Here is a 7,330-nt window from a genome sequence, read left to right on the forward strand (position 1 = left end):
AACAAATCATTTCAATATCTGGAGATAAATTATAAGCTTTTGAATGATGAATGGGATAATAGAAGAAACCAAGAGAGGAACACAAATTCTTAGAATGAAATGAAAACATGGGTACAACATATCAAAATGTCTGAGACCGTATGATGGCATTTTTCTTAAAGAGAGAGAATTTTTTAATATTTATTTTTCAGTTTTTGGTGGACACAAGATCTTTATTTTATTTTTAAGTGGTGCTGAGGATCGAACCCAGTGCCCCACACATGCCAGGCAAGCGTGCTACCACTTGCTCCACATCCCCAGCCCAGTATGATGGCATTTTTAACAGGCCATTTTATGAAATGTTGTGCCTACATTAAAAAATAGAAAAATCCTAAATAAATAATATGATGTTACACCTCAAAGCCCCAGAAAAGGAAGAACAAACTATTCCAAAATCAGTAGAAGACAGAAAATTATTAAGATCAAAGCCAAAATTAATGAAATTGAGAATGAAAAAGATATCAAAGATCAATGAAGTGCAGAGTTGGTTCTTTCAAAAGATAAATAAGATTGAGTATCCCTAACAAAAAGAGAGAGAAGACCCAAATCAACAAACTTAAAAATGAAGAAGATATCATCACCACAAATACTTCTGAAATCCAGAGCATCATTAGAAATTATTTTGAAAATATATACTTCAATTAACAGGAAAGTCTAGAAGATATTGAAAAATTTCTACACACATATGATATATTCAAATTGAACCATGAAGAGGTAGAAAACCTAAATCTACCAATATCAAGCAGTGATATAGAAGTAGCAGGTAAAAGTTTTAAAGCTCAAGATCAGATGGATTCTCAGCTGAGAAATTCAAACTTTTAAAGATGAACTAGTGCCCCTTCACTGAAAAACAAAACACAAATTGGATGCAGTACTACGCACATATCTTCTCATCAGTTTGTGTGGCTGAGGTAAGAGGATCGCAAGTTCAAAGCCAACCTCAGGAATACAACAAGACTGCAAGCAACTTAACAAGACCTTGTCTCAAAGTGAAAGGTAAAAAAGGACTGGGAATTTGCTCAATGGTTAAGCACACAGGCTTCAATCCCTGGCCACCCACCCCCCTCCCTCAAAAAAAGAAAAGAAATAATGCCAAACTTCCTCTAATTATTCCTTGAAATAGGAAGGGAAGAAGCACTTTCAAATTCATTATTTAAAGCCAATATCACAATGATATCAAAACTAGACAAAGATACATCAAGGAAATAAACTATAGACCAATATTCATGATGAACATAAGCACAAAAATCCTTAATAAAATATTAGCAAATAACATTAAAAAACACATCAAGAAAATAATACACCATAATCAAGTAGATTTCATCCCAGGAATGCGAGGTTGGTTCAACATACACAAATTGATGAGTGAAATTCACCACGTAAATAGAATTAAAATCAAGAACTAAGGCAGAAAAAGCCTTTGACAAAATATAGCACTGATACATGTTAAAAACTCTGGAGGAACTAGGGATAAAAGGAATTCACCTCAAAATTATAAAACATATATATGACAAATGCAAAGTAACATCAAACTAAATGAAAAAATTATGAAAACACTTTCTCTAAATCAGGAACAAGACAAGGATGTCTGCTCATTACTCTTATTTAATAGAGTTCTTGAAACTCTAGTCAGAGCACTGAGGTAAGTGAAGGAAGTTAAAGAGATCCGAATAGGAAACAGACAAGTCAAATTATCTCTTTTTTGACATGATCCTATATCCACAAGACTCAAAAACTCTATCAGAAGCCTCTGGAGCTGATGAGCAAACTTAGCAAAGCAGCGGGATACAAGATCAGCATACTGAAATCAATAGCTTTCCTACACTTGAATAATAAACCAGATAAGAAAAAAATCAGGAAAACTATTCCATTCACAATGACCTCAAAAATTCTGGGAGGGGAGATACATGCAATCAAGCTGCATGAAATTAATTGAAACCCTTATTTCTCACCCTGAACAAAACTCAACTCAAACTGGATCAAAGAATTAAGTACTAGAATAGAAACCCTCTGCCTAAAAGAAGAAAACGTCGGTGCAAATCTTCACCATGTCAGCCTAGGATATGACTTTCTTACCAAGATTCCTAAAGCACAAAAATCAAGAATCAACAAATGGGATGGATTCAAACAAAAAAGCTTCTTCTCAGCAAAGGAAACAATAACCCAATGAGAGAGGCTACAGAATAGGACAAAATATTTACCACATGAACCTCAGATAGAGCATTAATCTCCAGGATATATAAAGAACTCAAAAACTTAACACCAAAAAATAACAAATAACCCAGTCAATAAATGGGCAAAGGAAATGAACAGGCACTTAACATAAGAAGAACTACAATCAACCACAAATACATAAAAAAAATCAACATCTTTAGCAATTAAGAGAAATGTAAATCAAAGATACTCTAAGATTTTATCTCACCTCAGTCAGAATAGCAATTATCAAGTATACAAGAAACAATAAACATTGGCAAGGATGTGAGGAAAAAGATACAATCAGACATTCCTTGTAGGAATAAAAATTGGTGAACCATTGTGGAAAGTGGTATGGAGATACCTCAGAAAATTTGGAATGGAACCATCATTTGACCAACTTATCTCACTCCTTGTTTTATACCCAAAGACTTAAAATCAGCATATTACATTGATGCATCCATACCAATGTTTATAGCAGCTCAACTCACAGTTCCAAGCTAAACTTGGAACCAACCTAGGTGCCTTTCAACAGATGAATGGGTAAAGAAAATATGGTGTGGGATTCTACAACTAAAAGAATGAGAAATTATACTCCATCTATGATGATGTATGAAAGTGCATTGAATGTCACAAATAACCAATTAAAACAAATTTTTAAAAAAGTTTCTGCCCAACAAAGGAAAGAAGCATGAAGAGAGAGTCTACAGAATGTAAGAAAATATTAGCCAGCTACTCCTCTGATAAGGGATTAATATCCAGAATATATAAAAAAAAACTCAAAAAAACTTAACACTAAAAAAAAAACCCAAATCAATAAATGGGCAAAATAACTAAACAAACATTTCTCAAAAGAAAAAATACAAATGGCCAAAAATACAAGAAAAAAGTGTTCAATATTCCTAACAACCAGGGAAATGCAAATCAAAAGTACATTGAGATTTCATCTCACTCCATTTAGAATGGCAATCATCAGGAATACAATATTAATAAATGCTGAGGAGGAAGTGGGGGGAAGTGTAAACTCATACATTGTTGGTGGTTTATATATTAGTACATCTACTCTGGAAAACACTATGGAAAATCCCCAAAAGACTAGAAATGGAATGTCCACGTGATCCAGCTATTTTATGTCTTTAAATTTATCCATAAATAACTAAAATCAGCATACTATAGTGATACAGGGGCCTCAATGTTTAGAGCAGTGCCATTCACAATAGTCAAGTTATGAAACCAGCCCGGGTGCCTATCAACAGATAAAGAAAATGTGGTATATAGACACATGGAATTTACTCAGCCATTAAGAAGAATAAAATTATGGCCTTTTCCAGTAAGTAGATGGAACTGGAGAACATCATGCTAAGTGAAATAAGCCAGGCTCATAAAGCTAAGGGTTGAATGTTTTCTGTCATTTCTTGAAAAGAACAAAGAAGGGGGAAAAAAGAGAGAGGGACACCATGAAAATAAAAGGGAGCTAATGGAGTATAGGTACAGACTTGGGACTAGGAGGAGAGACAGGAAAAGGCAGAAACCATGGAATGAAAGTTAACAAATTATGCTCTGTAGATATGTCAATATACTATAGTGAATTTTACTTGCATGTATACCTATAAAGCACAAATATAACAATACAATAAATAGAAGGAAGACCAGAAGAATAGAAAAAGAAAATGGGGGAGGGATGAGGAATTAGTGGGGACTACAATGAAGCAAATTTTATTCCACACTGTATGATTATCTCAAAAGCAACCCACTATTATGTGCACTAATATAAAACATTAAAAATTTACTTCTCATTTATGCACCTGACTTAAAATTATGTCTGATTGGCACATATAACATAGAGTATTCTTGCAAACACCTTTAAGATAATTTTAATAACTATAATGTACTAATGAAAGAAAAAAGATCATTTTAAAAAATCCATGGTCATTTGGAGGTTTATAATTTCAGTCAATCTTAGCTGGAAGGCAAATATCTGAGATTAAGTCCTAAACTCATCTGAATGTTAAAAAAAAAAAAAAAGAAAACATAAAAGAGCTTAAAAAATATTGACTATTCTTGTCTGAAATTTTGGTCATTCTGGGTTATCTAGGAGTAATTGTTAAAAGTAAATAAACTAGATAAATGTAATTGAGATATGTGTTTATAACTGTGTTCTTCATGTACAGAAATAACATGAGTTATTTCTAAGAAAATTTAAATACTGAAACATTAGTAGCTAAATAGTGGGGTTTTTTAAAAAATATTTCTTCTTTTTAGATATATGACAGTAGAATGTATTTTGACATTTTACATATATGTGGAGTATAACTTCCCATTCACTTATGGTTTCTTAAATCCTATAAAGAACATATATTTGAGCCTATTAATAAAATGTGTTCTAAGCAGTTGTTGGTGTGGGGAAGATGACAAGTTTTTATTAATAAACAAAGTGATTTAAACAAAATTTCTGGGGATTAAGGACCATAGGGAGCTATATTTTAGTTTTATAACTTCTGAACTAAGTACATTGGTGGAAAGAGTGGGTAGAGCTCACAAAAGAAAGGAAAAGTTAGCCTATCATGCGCACATCAAGAATCCAGATATCATATAAGATTTTTAGTTAGATGTGGGTAATTTATGGCAATCCATGAAGAATCCACAGTCAAATGGAAGGACTTCCCCTCTTCATCCATCTTGCCTTTCACATGGGACATGGAACTTGAATTCTGTAACCTCAAGGCATCCTGCACTGTTGTCCTCTCTAGGCTTACCCCGGACACTTTCTCCATTCTGAATGGCTTGATGACCTAAACAGCGAAAACAAGAACTACTTATTTTCCCCCATAAGATTGGCCTATGAGATATCAAGACACATGATAAAAAAAACTGTAAAAATTAAAAATCTTTGGTATTGGACATGCAAAAACCAACAAATTGATCAATGGGAAATAATACCCACTAAGAGAACTCATGTATTCAAGGATTTATTTTATGCAATTTATATTTCAAATTAAGGAGGAAAAATAGAAAAACTGCTAAATTCTTCTGGGATATTAGTGAACTTTTTGGATCTCACTAATTTGTTGAAGCTGACCTCAAACTTGTGATCCCTCTGCCTCAGCTACCTAAATTGTAGGGATTATAGACATGCAGACACCATGCCTGACCTCATTATCATTTGGGAGGGAAAAAAAAAAAACTTTAAACGTTATTTCCCATCCTGAAGCACAAATTCTCTATGCAGTATCAGGGGGGTTCGGAGATAAATAGTACCCCTGGGGGTGTTCTGAGGAGATGGCTAGAGAGTAGAATTGGCATGTGCCAAGATGTCCATTCCTCCAACTTTTTGAGGATAATAATGGGGTGGGGGCAATCTAAACAATTTTTAAAAATATTAATCAAGTACTGTACGTCCAGAAAGTCAAAAGCAATATTTTTTGTTTTGTTTTGATGTTTTTTTGTGTGTGTTGAAGAAATGAACGTGAAGTTCAGTGAAGAAAGATGAGGGTGGAAAATCAGGAAGGGCTCTGATCATAAATGGCACTGGGTATCAACCTGTTGTGATCCTACAGCCAAGGGAAGTTAGGGAAGGATTTTTGATTGTTTTACATCAGAGAATTGAAGATGACTGTTGTACATTGGACGGAGGTGAGATTGGAAGCAGGGAAAGTGAAAGAGTGACAAAGCTCTATATGATGGGAATGAAGGAGAAATTTAATCATTCCTTCAAATAAGAATAAATATTTCTCAGGGCCTGTTTAGTGCCAGGGGTAATGCTTGGTCCCAGAGCTACAACAGTGAAGAAGGCAGATGCAGTCTGGGGGCTCTCAGGGTTGGTTCAGTGTAGTTTAGCTGACAGGAAAATCAATAATAGGGATTTACAAGGGACAAGGGTCTGTTTTGCATTTATCCTGTGAGGTTCTGCATTCAGGGATTGTGACCAGGAATTTCCTCCAGATATTGAATTAACTAAAGGGGCAGGGATAATCAGGAGGGTATGAAGATTTTGTGGGGTGAAGGGGACACCAGAGGATATTTGACATGACTAAAAATCTTCAAATTCCACCTAGAAACCCAGGGACTTGGGAAGCTGAGAAAGGATTAGAAGTTGTAGGCCAGTCACAGAACTTTAGTGAGACCCCACCTCAAAAGAAAAAAAAAATAAGGAATGGGAATGTGGCTTAGTAGCAAAGCACAGAGCACCCCTGGGTCCAAGCCCAAGTACTGAGTAAATAAAGAAATAAAAAAAAAAACTTCAAATAATGATGATTAATGATGTTGGTAATTAAATTTTATGCAGGATTTTGACCTATAGAATATGAATATATAAAGAGATTTAAGGAGGAACGAAGTGTAAACTAATAATTGTTAGCTGATTTCTTGGCATCATTTTGATTGAGTGAACTAAATGCTGTGATATGGGAGAATGAGGCAAACAGCTAAAATTTACATGGACAAATTAAGTTAATGGGCAATTGTTATCAAGTCTTCTCCACAAAACTCAATGTCCTAGAAGTCAATTTGCTGAGTGATCACTTTTCCAAATTTACTCAGTTTATAGGGTGTGGTTTTAATACTTTGACAGAAATGTTAAATAGGCTTTTGAACATATTCACTTTGGGCCATGGAGAAAAGAAATGGTACTTTTTTGTTTTGTTTTGTTTTTCTATTGAGTATTTTAGCCATGGGCACTTTATCACTGAGCCATATTCCCAACACATTTGATTTTATTGTTTTAAATTTTGAGACGTGGTCTTGCTTAGTTGCTGAGGGTCTTGCGAAGTTGCCAGACTGGCCTTAAACTTGCAGTCCTCCTGCTTTGTCCTTCTGAGTAGTTGTGATTCCAGCTGTGCACCCCTGTGCCATGCAGGAATTATGTTTTTTTTTTTTAAATGTTCACCTGTATGTTGATGTTTCTGAGCCTGCACTGTGCTGTTCACAACTCCATCATCACATGGTTCCAACTACAGGACCTGGTGTGTGCTGGGCTCTTACCATGGTGGACATTTTTAAATTGTTTTTTAATTTTTGGGGTACCTAGAATTGAACCCAGAGTCACCTAACCACTGAGCCACATCCCCAGCCCTTTTTTGTATTTCATTTAGAGTCAGGT

The sequence above is a fragment of the Callospermophilus lateralis genome, chromosome 15 (assembly GCF_048772815.1).
Source record: "Callospermophilus lateralis isolate mCalLat2 chromosome 15, mCalLat2.hap1, whole genome shotgun sequence".
Classification (NCBI taxonomy): Eukaryota; Metazoa; Chordata; class Mammalia; order Rodentia; family Sciuridae; genus Callospermophilus; species Callospermophilus lateralis.